A 13037-nucleotide genomic window follows, 5' to 3' on the forward strand; every position below is an offset into this window, starting at 1 on the left:
AAATGAAGCGACACTGATCCACCTGATACTCGTTTTTGCGAAGAACGAGAATCCATGCCGGTCGGACTGGTCTATCGGATCGCGGACGGGTGAAACCGACAAAAGGAAAATCGGGAAGGCCTGCCTCCTCCCGATCGGAGGAGTACCAGCCGTCACTTAGGTGAGCGTGCCTCTCGACTTTTTGCTCGCTAAAGTTGCTCCACAAAATGAACGATGGAGCGGGTGAGGGAGAGCGGTGGAAAAGGGAAATCACCGAAGGCGGAGAGAAGAACTAGGGACGTCTGCAACGGTATTTCTACGATTTACGCGAGATTTATTGGCGTTTTCTGATAAAGCATCATTAGATTTCTTCGCAAAAAAAAAAATAACTTGCCGAAGAATCTAAGGTCGTTAAAAAGACCCCCGTGATAAAAAATAAAAAGTTCTTACTCTTCTCTGGTAAAACGTAGGATTTTTATATTATTTGGACTGTAAACTTATACACTGAGAAAAAAAGTTGTTGATTTGACTAAATTTTTCAACTCGATTAAATTTCTTTAATTCAACTATTTGTGTCTTTCAGTCAAATGTATAAATACTTAAATCAAAGTCCAAGTATTTTATGTATTTAAATTAATTACATAAATACTTAAACTAAGAAATTTAATCTAATTGAAAAATTTAATCAAATTAACCACATTTTTTTCTCAGTGTAGGAATGTATGCTTTGTTCTTTTTGCTTCTAGCTTTCCGTTTATCTGATGCACCTTTGCAATCAACGAGCAATGTTCCAGTTAATTGTAAATATTTTATTTATTAAGAAAAAAACTGTGAATTTTATTGTATCTTTTATAAACGAAAGAAAACTTGACGGGAAGAATGAAACCTTTCGGATACCGTTAAAATTCATTGGGGGAGGATCCACAATGAAGGATACCATTAAGTTTATCCATAAATGCACTCAGCTAAATTTCATACACGATACTTCACGGTAATTACCTCCTGGCACGAGCTATTCCTGAAGAACGCAATCTTCTTTATTTTCTCTTACATTATTTGTAACAAATTATTTTCTGTCGTTTTATTAAACCGAGCTCTGAGAAGAAGTATAACACAATGTGTATGTATGTACAAATCATTAACACCAATGTTGGTCGCGTGCGCGTTCCCCACAATGATAATAAAATAAAATTGTGATCATTATCGCAATTATGTATTCTTCGAGGATTCTCCGATGGTGTAACATTAATTAAGTCTTATTTCAGCTGAATTAATACAAATGAAACATGAATTGCCTACTTCTATTGTCGAACAATGGCATTGTTGCACTGCCACGGTCGATGTTTCGACACTCGTGGAGCGAGGCGTGTGAAAATCTTTTATCGGAGACTCCATAGAGTGGTATCGCGTACGCAAGATGCCCCAGATCTACGCCGCCTTTCCTTTTAATGGGACTGACCCGAGACTAAACTAATTACAAGAGCAGATTCCATTCGCGAGGATGTCTTCTCCGCGAGTATCCTTTTTTTCTCCGAATTACAGTTATCATGTTATGCGAAAGTATGCAGTGTTACGAAAGTGTATCGAAATCTTACCTCGGGGGAATCTTCATACTTCCGCTATAACGGACATGTGTAATACACGGTAGCATCTGGGAGAGCGATCGTTTCCTTACAAATCGACAGCTCGTGACGCGACGACGCTCGCTCAAACATTCCTAATTAGGAGAAGCGGATTAGGTGAACGACGTGGTCGGTTACGACTGCTCGTAGACGAGGAGGAGCAGGGTTAACGGTACGCCACCGGCGGGGCCCGCGATCGCGGCTCTCTCTGCAACGGGACCCGGTGAGCGTTTGTGTTTCGTGCTTTTACGGACGCGCGGCTTTTACGGGAGCGGCGGGAAAGAACCGAGAAAATTTCAGCATTGCGCTTGCACGTTCCAAGACCCCACGCTCGACCGCCGCCGTAGCCGGCGGGGCCCCCCTGTCGCGTGAATCAGAAACGGCATACGGGAGCCTCGTGTCATTAGGAACATGGACACGCGATCCATTGATCGTTTCGTCATACCGTCGATCGTTCGTCCTTGGAAAGCGAAACGCCGTCGCGCGAGTCGCCTCTCGAAACGCCGGTCGCATTTTCAGATCGTTTGAATTCGCGATGGCACAATCCTACGTAGAAAAGTCCCGAGAGAAGGGCGAGGCGTACAGCACTCGGCGATTTTCCGATTTTTAACACCGAGGTGCTGCGGCAAGCAGCCAGACGAAATTTTACGACACGCTACGATCCGTGTCGCAATTGCGCTTCTTCTTCTCCCTCGCTAACGTTCGGCCCAGTTTTTATCCTCGAATACGTTAATTACGCGAAAGACAAGCGGATGCATTCCGGCACTTCCGCCCGGGAAAGGATCAACACGGGAGAATACGTCGTTATAGGAGATAACGCGGGAGGCAGAGAAGTGGGACAGCCTACATACGTTAGGTGGTAACCGTGTCGCAAAATCGGGAATATTTGGCCTGAGAAATTGTCATCGAGCTGAATATAATGAGACGCGCGGCTCACGAACAATTACCGCGCGCCTCTGGTTCGCACCTCTGTTGTGCCCCCGATCCAGGCCACGAACGTGATCCCCCGCGTCGCGTTGATCTCGTTCTCAGTAATCAGCGTGCTTATTTTCCGCGACCCGTCGAAGGCTCCCGATTACTCCGCGAGCGTTTCCGCGAGCGTCGAGGACGGTGATAAGTGTCCCCGGCCACGTGAGCTAATCCCACGGTATGAGAACCCGAGAGTAAGAGGTCGAGACTTGATGGCGATCTTAAAATCGGCTGATGACACAGTTTCCAGTGACTCGGGGTTAGTGAACTCGAAAGATGATCAAGACACCTTCGCGCTGCGCTGATACCGCGTTGCACCTGGCAATCGTCGCAGAGAGCGCTCTCTCTCTCTCTCTCTCTCTCTCTCTCTCTCTCTCGCGAGGAGATGCTTGTCAAAATAGATTATTTCGATTATCTCCCCGTGCCACCGTTCGCCATTCGTTTGCAGATTTATTGAGCAATTTCAACAAACACGCTCTACAAACGACGGTATGCTTTTTAAATAAACGCACCTTACACACCGGTGCGGAGACCTTGTTGCTCCGGTGATTTGCATTCGATTTCTCCTTAGCGGTATAATATATTCCGACTGTTAATTATTAGCAGAGTCTAACTTGAGAGAGGTTTCGGGACCTCGGACGATCACGCTGAGAGAGAGGCCAGAGTTTTAAAATAAACAGAAAACGTCTTCTTTTTTTTTTTCAAGCGTAAAATATGCGACAGCAGTGAACGTTTTACCATTACAGATCATACGTTACACACGGTTGCACTGAAATACCGTTATCAGAGTTTTGATGCGCATTACAGGCACAATGCCGACCGCACATGTGCATGTCCTGCGATTACGCGTTCGCCTATTAGTAGACCCGTTTTTTTAATGCTCGCACGCTAGCGGGTAGCGGACCACGTACATCACCTGCTTCCGAGCAGGGTTTGAAATTCTTCAGGTACCTATATCTTGACAACTTTAGACTTCCGACTTTATTTGCTAGGCTTGTGTCTCTGTACAGCGAAAAAAAAGTTAAACCGACCGACCGCACATTGATCTTGACACATTTACATTTTTACAGTGAAAAAAAAGACGCTGTAGGCAGATTATGCCAATAAGAGATTAAAGTAAATCTTGAACTGATGCTAACTTGCAAACAACCATATGCATTAAAATTACATCCTTAACCGCATTATAAGTATACGTGCGTCCGATGTCTAAACAGTCTTCTTAAGGTTAGAAATATTATTGCAATAGCTATGTAAACTTGATTTCTTTATTTTAATTACATTATTAAATGTTTTTAAATATGATTTCAAATCGTATCATTAGTTGAAGTAAGGAATTACGTTTCTTTTTTACAATGGGAAAAATAAACACCGTAAAGTATGCCGACAAGAGGATGAAGCAAATCCAACGGAAACTAACGTGTAATCATAAACATTAAAATTACATCCTTAACCCTTAACATTAAGTCTCACGTATACGTGTGTTTAAAATGCAAAGACTTCTTAAAGATAGAAATATTATTGCGATAGCTACGTAAAATTTAACTCCTCGTTTTAATTTACATTATTAAACATTATTTTGAAATAAAATTATTCCAAATCGCGTTCATCAGCTAAAGTGAGGTATAAAATTCCCTTTTTTTTTGCGTTTGAAACCCAAGGAGTTTTCTTAAAAACAGGAATATTATTGACCAAATTTTAATTCCTTATTTTAATTATATTATTACAATATTTTTACAACCGCGTCGCGTTAATTAAAGTAAGGAATTAAGTTCCGGGAAGAGAAGAATGACGTTTTATCTAAATGTGAGATTAAGCGAATCATTCCGTAGCCACCGCAGACGGCAGTCAGACGAATAGTTTGATATTTAAAGAGGAATCTCGTGGAAAAAGCGTGGGCGCGCCGCGATAAACCATCGATGAAAGTCACCGATTCTTCGCAGCTGTGGCCTCTAGCGTTTCACCGAAGGTGTGGGCGAGGATATAATAAATATCTCTTCAAGGTCTCCGTTGTGACCGATGCCACTGGCGTAATCGCCGCGATCACAGCTACGTGCGCGAAGGCTCGGAGAAAATTGCGGGAAACTGGGACGTTGCGGAAGTGAATGTTTAGCAGTTAAATAATAGCGCTAGCAGTCTCGTTTGCGCTCGTGAAACTTTGCGCATGATCGCTCTCTGCGCGCTCCGATAAACGCCCGAGCTACCGAGGCATCTCGACGACTCTGACAATAGCGGGATTCTCGAAATAGTTTTAACACGTCTCCGCAATAATTGTGCTCGGAAATCTGAAAGCTGAGAAATCATACAGGAAGCCCGTCTTGAAATTTATAAAGAGTAGATTTTCAGAACAGACAAACGTTGCGTGATTAGAAATTGTAATGTACCACCGCCTCTCGTACGTACATGAATGATGAGATTGCACGATAATTTTTCTTATTTTATATATTCTCCTATCTAAAAAAATGCATCTAAGTCGATTGCTCGCATCTCTCGAAATTTATTGTCGCTTTTCCGCGATGCCGATTGGTTCTCTCGCTGCGCTTACTCCGTGTTGCAAGAGTAGCTGTCATTGCGATTGAATTTCGACAGCTGTCAAATTTGTATAGATATTATCTATACAATTATCGTTGTAATTTTTAAAAAGTAAAAAGTTAAGTAGCGCGCGCAAAGCGCGCGTTTGTGGTGTCTAGTTTATGAGGAAAAAAAAAACCAACGATACAAACGTATAGTATTAGCGGTAGACAAGAAAAACATTTATTCCTGCTAATCTAAGCGGGAGCCAAAGGCTTTTAGTCGATCTGAAAATAGTCGTGTGACTAATACAAGTTCTGCGTTACACTCTGAATATCTTCTCCGCCTACTCGAAACATTTTTTCCCTCTCAAGAAAATCTGAACGCGCGAAACTGCGATCAGATGACGCCGAACCATCAATCGCGGAAAGCAAGACGTTTCCTTCCGGCAGGTAAATTAAACCGACGTCTCTCAGAGAAGGCCATCTGTCGAAACCGTTCCAGCCACAAATTGTTAGTCTTACTAATTTTGCTGAAATGCTCGTTGCGTAATTTGTTATTTAGCAATTTTGTCTTCTTATAACTTTCAGCATGACGGTCGGATAAAATTTTGCTACCTCACCCGCCATTTAATAATAATTCTGTCTTTTTAACTTTCAATGCGCGCGGTGACTCGTAATATCTTCAATTACATTTCTCGCTTCGCCCCGACTACGCTTCGGGAGATCCTACTTAATTGCCAATCGCAAAAGGTCCAAAGCGTTTGGATTAATGAGTGCAATGATTCCCGGGTGATTGGAGCAACGATTAACATTACTGCGGATGTTCGTGCAAATGCATGCGCTCTTCGAGAAGGAGAGGAAATGAATAAGACCAACGAGAAGCAAAACGTATTTTGCTTTACGCAGATGGAAAATCGTGCATGGTTTTACGTCCGATAATTATGAGTCATAATTATTCAGGAGGCTCCTTAAAGAGCCTTGATAGCTGATGGAGAGGATTCGTGACGGGAAAAGAAAAAGGAAACGAACGTCGTTTTACCAGAGAAAGTATCCGACATCGGCTCTAGAATTTCTCGGCTTCTTCCTACGCACGTACGAACGCACACGCATGCATCCGCACAATTACCGCGGGTTATTTAGAAAACTTATCGCAAATGTATGTACATAGCGCGTCTCTCTTTTGGTACTTCATTAATTTGAAATTGTGAATTTAAATATTTGAATGGGTAGTAAAAGGCGCGCGATGCGGTACGATAATTTATAGCACGCTGTTATGTAGACTTGATTAGAGACGGTAAAATATGTAATGTATCCATGTCAAAGCGGATAAAAATTTTACACCCTAAGCCTGTCCACGGGATAACTAATGTCCGGCGGGTAAGGAAAGTATCGATAAACTGGGCATTTTATATTTTGCAGCGAAGGATTAAAATAAATATACGTTGCTGTATGTACATGTCGATGACGATCGAGCTGCTCGAATAGAAAGTATGAACGATAATTCTCATTCGTCCGCCCATGCCAAGTAGTTCCAGCTAATTTTACGGTATTCCGCAAGAGGTTTCTCCGGTTCGGGATGGCACTGAGCTTACGACACTCGAAAACCGGAATATTTCGTCAAGACGTCACGTTTCCGGGTCAATCCCGCATCAGATAATCTTGCTCTGCATATAAATCGTAACGTCCAATGTCAACTCGAGGGGAGGGGGGAGGGGGGAACAAAGAAATTGCCGGATACCGTTTCACGACCGGCTACCGTCACCGTCAGTCGTCGGCGAACCGTTTCCGTCGCAGCGTGACACCGCGCCGCGACTGGAAATAATTGTCCATGTTCTTTTTTTTTTCTTCCCCGTCCCTCCCGTCGTTCGCCGCCGCGGGAGATTTCAGTGTCGTCGCGGTCCGGGGCAACGGACCGAAAACGTCATCCTCGCTTCCTCGTATAAGTCGGAATCCGGTCTCTCCCTCGGGCGTAATTATAAAACAGAGCGATATGATCAGTATAATGAGAGCACGGTGGTATATAGGAAGCTGGCCGATTTCGCGCGACGGTAAAATTGCTATTACGCAGGTGATTCGATAATCAGACGTTCCCAAGTTCTCAGGTTTGTTTAGACGTAATCCGCTTTCCTCGTGGACCGTTCCGTGATCGTTGGTTGTCATGTGTAATATGAAAATCAACACTCTTCTCGTTCCGCCGTTGACTTCCGTCTTTACGTATCCCGCTAAGTTTTCTTCCCTTAAGCTATCTGGTCGTATCTGGACGACGCTTTCTACGAATTCTTGAAACTTCTTGGGCGATATTTTACTGAATCCTAGAGCAATTAATATATGGAGAGAAAGGAAGTTTCGTAATGTGTTGCCAAACTCGAAATTTCGACACTATAATTTTTTTCTCAAAAAACATCTGAGGTCTCCAGTTACATCACGAATATCTAAAAGATATGATGTTATCAGAGAAAAAAATAATATGATAAACAGGTCAATGTATCGAGCCAAGACAAGTTTTCTTAATGCATTATAATTAATTAGATAAACATTATATAATTATAAACGCGACTAATAACATTGTGTTAAAGAAACGTTTCGACTATACTTAGTCCTCTTTAGTCATAATACATTACCAATATGTATGAACTTAAAACATGAATGAAATGGACACTAAAATATAATTAAACAGTTAAACAAGACCATTGAACAACCATAAAACAGCTCATTGCGTATCAAATTATGTCATAATAAATAAAAACGTAAACCAATCAATAATATAATTAAATGAATAATAAAATGAAAAATAATGAAATTTTTTCGTAAGTCGGTTTTCATATTAAAATAAATTTATAAGATTAAAAACGATGGAAACCGTGTTATGAATAACATAAACTGGTATGCGTACTACATAAAACTGTAAATTTATATATGTTAATCGCAGATCTTAAAACACAATATTAAAAAGAGCTACAACACACAGAGTATTCGACAAAGCGCTAGAGACAAGTTTAACGTTCGGTAGTCAGAGGCAGAATGAGACTTATTTTCCGTTAGTCATTTTCGACAAAATGTCAAACAAACAATAATAAGAAATAATAAGATTGTTTGTATTGTTGTTATTAGAGATAAAATATTTCTAGGAGACGCCTGGAAAATTAAGTTTAAAAAGATTTCGTTGAAGATAACTTAATAAAATTTCTACGAGAAATCTTCACATCTCCGAATATCTTAAAATGTTGCATGAGATATGTCTTTTAAATATCTTTAAATAAAAGACAACTTTTCGAAACTTTTTGAAAAAAATGCAACACATCTTGAGACACGGCGGGATATCTCTTGTAGAAATTTAAATGTTATTTTGTCGATTCACCATCTATTTGTAAAATAATAAAATAAAATAAAATTTTCCTCATGAGTATCTTTACTCTTACATAACGGCTTGCGCAAGCTACCGTTGCACAAAATTTTTCTAGCGCATGCATGGCGTGCCACTTTGAAGTGCATTACATACGTCGCGCCAACAAGTTTGCGCAATAGCCTTTGTTGTGTATGGACCACTCTTCACTCCTTTCACTCTTAAAGCACGAGGGCTTTATATCTCGAGGGCATCGAAGGGTTAATGACCATCGATGATGATTCCCAAAGATAAAACTTACATCTTTAGATCGGCCGAATCGCGGTTGCAAAACCGACGTCTCGTTCACCGGCCGCCTCGACTTCTTTTTCCACCACAACCGGTCTTCGCAAGAAGTCTCGTGGGTGGATTTAAAGTGGGACGATGACCCAAATTTGACGGAGATTGGTTAAAGTGTCGTCAACGTTGAAAAGAGAGCAAGAGGAATGCACGATGCGGCCATTGATCTCGATATCGCGTAAATACGAATGCGTAAATACGAAGTGTTTAATTGTTGATTTTGTAGTTCTACAAAAGATCCTGTTGTGACCGCGGAGACTTTAATTCGCAAAGTCGATTCTACTACACTGCAAGTCCAAATGTATAAAAAAATGCTTCATTCGTGTGTGAGTGTGTGTGTGTGTGTGTGTGTAATTTAGTTTTTTGTGTAAAAATAAATTACACCACACACACGAATGAAGCATTTTTTATACATTTGGACTTGCAGTGTAGTAGAATCAACTTTGCAAATTAAAGTCTCCGCGCTCACAACAGAATCTTTTGTAGAATGAAATCATCAATTAAACACATTCGTATTTACGCGATATCGAGATCGATTGCCGGATCGTGCATTCCTCTTGCTCTCTTTTAATAACAGCAAAACGTGTTAAGTTACACGTTTAAATATGTAAATTCATTTTTTATACAGTATAATATATTCTTTTACATACAAAAATTAAACTAAATCTCACACACACACACATTTTTTATAAACTTGGACTCAGAATGTAATAATAGTGAAACAACCACAGTCCTTTGTTCCAACACTCGAAAGTCATTTCGATTTACTTATCATTGTAGGCACAATGACCGTTATGGCCCAGTTGGAAAGAGCCCGATGTTTTTGGAGAACTTTCTCTTTCGATCCCATCGGAGTTCATATTTTTCACTTACGTTGTACACGACGGTGTATAATTGAGATTCGTGCTTCTATTTGTGCGGCTAGTATCGCATAATTGATTAATAATGTCAGCGTCGATCTAAAAATTCATTGATTATCGCAACATTTAGTACTCTACATTAATGTATCGCTATTAATATAGCGGTATTTATATTAAATGGTTTAATGTATCGATTAATGATTGAACGTACGGAGATATTTTTCGCTCAAGACATTATCTTAACCGACGTACTGATTGGCGATCATCTATCGGATAGAAGTGACTCGACCTAATTGAAAATAAACGATGCTCTTCGACTCAAGGAGATACGATCTCTCGTGCGTGCCGCCCGTCTCTACGTTCCTCTCTCGAGTCATAGAGAGAAATTAATCGCTTGGAGAAAGGTGATTCTGAGCTATGTACACTGGTAAAATAAAAAAGGGTTAAATTCGCGATGACTCGCGAGATGGTCCGCATACCGATGATTCATGGAGGAATTCGATATTCAAGTATCAATATTTGTTAATCAACGAAGTCCACATCGCTGAATCAATATGCAAAAGATCGTTGTTTATTTTTTCTACGAACGTAAAATCTATCGTGGTGGCAAATAGCAAAGCCTAATGATTTAACATTACTTGAACAAACGCTTTGAATAAAATCACATGAGAACAAGATGTGATTAAGAGAATAATTAACAGTAGAGAGAGTGTGTCGTTAATTAAAACTCGTGTTTTACAGTAATTTCGATCTTCTTATAATTGGTATGTCACGTATATATGAGAATATAACGAGATTCCGGCTTTCTTCGCGTCGCCGCGAGCTTGGACCCGTTAAGGACACACGTACTTCCTGTTCGCGCTATCTTTATTGCGCTTTTGCGAACGCGAATGGCTACATGGATTATTTTGATGAAAATTATTTTGCCGGAACACATAAGCGATGAAAGTAATCGGCTGCAATTTCACGGCCGTACGACACAAACGCTTTCACGAAGACCACGAAATATCTCACGTCGAATATCTGTTGTTTCCTCAATCGCGAGCGAACATTGCATTTAAAAGTCGTAAAATTACGGTGCCTGAATTTTCAGTTCACGCTACACGATGGAAACATAAAGATTAGACAAACTTTCACGTCGAGATATAGACATGTGCATTTTTTACTAGAAGAGAATCCGAGGAAGAGAATCGGCAAATCTCTCAAATGCCATTCTTTGTTACGTCTCACTAAAATTGCATATTACGTTCGGTCGTAATTAATTTTATGACTTTTCATAATTCTGGTACATAATAGCGCCAGAATGTTATCAAATTACAAAACTATGAATAGCATTTTCCTTTATGCGAATCGATATTCAATTTACTGCTTAATTAATTTCCGTGAAATTTCAAATCCCTTGTAGATTAAATTGGAAGGCGCATTCCGCCGCGGCAAATACGGAAATTTGATCGTGTGTTTGTATGGATGTCGCGTTATCGCACGAGAACGTCTAGAGATCATTGCATTAATCTCTGACGTCTCTCACGTGTATGCATATAATATTAGTACGCGCATGTCGCTTTCACTGCTGTCGGTGTGTAACCTTTCCGAACGTTTCTTGCGGCAACGCGTCCGTGAAATTTGCACCTATGTCATTATGCACCTGAAATCTCTCTCCCGCTAATTTTTTCATTGACCCTAAAGAGCACACGTAATTTCACACGGCGAATCCAACGCAATGAAAAGTCTTCTCTTTAAGAGAAATACGTTCTAATAATCAGTGCTATTTTTTAACTTTCGCCTTTTTTGTATTTAATATTTCTTTAACGTCTCTCTCTCTCTCTCTAAAAGAAATTGCAACCAGGATTGATAGAAATGTTTTTGTATAAAAAAATAAAACATTGCATTTTTGTTTAAAACATATTTTTAATTGTTTCGAAAATTGTTTTAAATGTGTAATATGTGTGTAATAACTATATAATTTATAACATATTTTTAATACAATATGTCGATTTCATATTACATAATACATATCATATAATACATTATTTTAATGCAAAAATTTAATTAAAGTAATAATTATTATTAAATTTAATTATATATTTCTGTGTAAAATTTTCAAAAATATAAAATATTTTAATTCTAAATTACATAATCAACGTTGCGTTTGGAAATATAATTTTGTAATTGTGATTTTTTATGAAAATAAATAATCATTAAATATATAAAATTTAATATATAATTAAATTTTTTTTCTAGCAATTATCAATTAATTATTAATCACGAAGTTATTAAAACATGTTTTAAACATAACAATCCAAGAGTTGTAACAATCTGTGCCTCTTTTCTAATAAATTTTCGTCTTTCTTGTATTCAATATTTCCTTTTTCTTTTCCAATTTATATATAAAATAACTCGTTTTTTACTGTTAAGCGTGATGCGTTCAAAAATTATTTCAAGTTACGTTTATTTCATAACAAAGTTGCTCTTGAAATTACAGAGAAAATTAAGGTTATAATTACGCGATAATGTTGCCAAGCGCAAATCGATGCTAATTGCGAATTATTTACTTGAACGTAAAAAAATTGTCATCACTAAGTATTACGAAATACATTTCCGACTTTCGTATAAATTCGAAACCGCTTATTGAGATGGCTAAATTCTTATGCAAATACATTTGAACGATTCGCTTCCTTGGGCAAAGCATCTAAATGAAAACAGACGATGGTGTCTAGAAAACACATTTAAAGTGTAAAAATTGCGAGAATTTCTTGACGTAAAAAAAAACTATTTTCACAATTTTTGTAATACAACAGTTTGTTACACAAGACTACGTCTAACTCGGGATGTCGACGGGATGCGAATACACAGAGAACTCCCGTTGCAATCTCAGGGTACCCTGTTTATAGGGCCAAAATGACGTATAATATTTACTTAATAAAAGAAAAATTCCAAACTTATCCACACATTCTTTGATATGAAAAGAACCACGAAAAGTGTTTCTTAAAACAAAATGGAAAATATATCTGTTCAAATCTTTTTTCTTAAACATTAGGAAGTATATGTAATCCTTTCTAAGTACATTCCTAGGAGTAAGTACGTGGATTATGCTCACAAAATAACGGCCGCTTCAATGTATCAGTTTGGTACGATTAAAGTAATCACATCCCATTAATTAATTGTTGCAACAAGAGAAATGCCATAGATACATTATTCGAGAAACAATGGCGAGAAAGACCGACGAGAATTGACCGAAGTAGTTCGACTATTTACCGGGTAACCGTCTTTCTCCTATAAGTTAAACAATTACGTTATGTAAGATATTATCCTCAGTAATTAATAGTAAGCTAAGGAAAAGAGGAGAAAGGAAGATAATAACATAAAACGCATTTATTGAATGTAAATTAATTTTACCGACGCGACAGCTAATAAA

At 38.9% G+C, this 13037-nt stretch overlaps 1 protein-coding gene across 2 annotated transcripts in view; it reads right to left on the bottom strand.

Moving 5' to 3' along the window:
* Positions 1–13037, bottom strand: part of LOC105838699 — a 29506-nt gene that overhangs the window by 10425 nt on the left and 6044 nt on the right. The gene's annotated exons all lie outside the window — the stretch shown is intronic.

The sequence above is a fragment of the Monomorium pharaonis genome, chromosome 9 (genome assembly GCF_013373865.1).
Source record: "Monomorium pharaonis isolate MP-MQ-018 chromosome 9, ASM1337386v2, whole genome shotgun sequence".
NCBI lineage: Eukaryota > Metazoa > Arthropoda > Insecta > Hymenoptera > Formicidae > Monomorium > Monomorium pharaonis.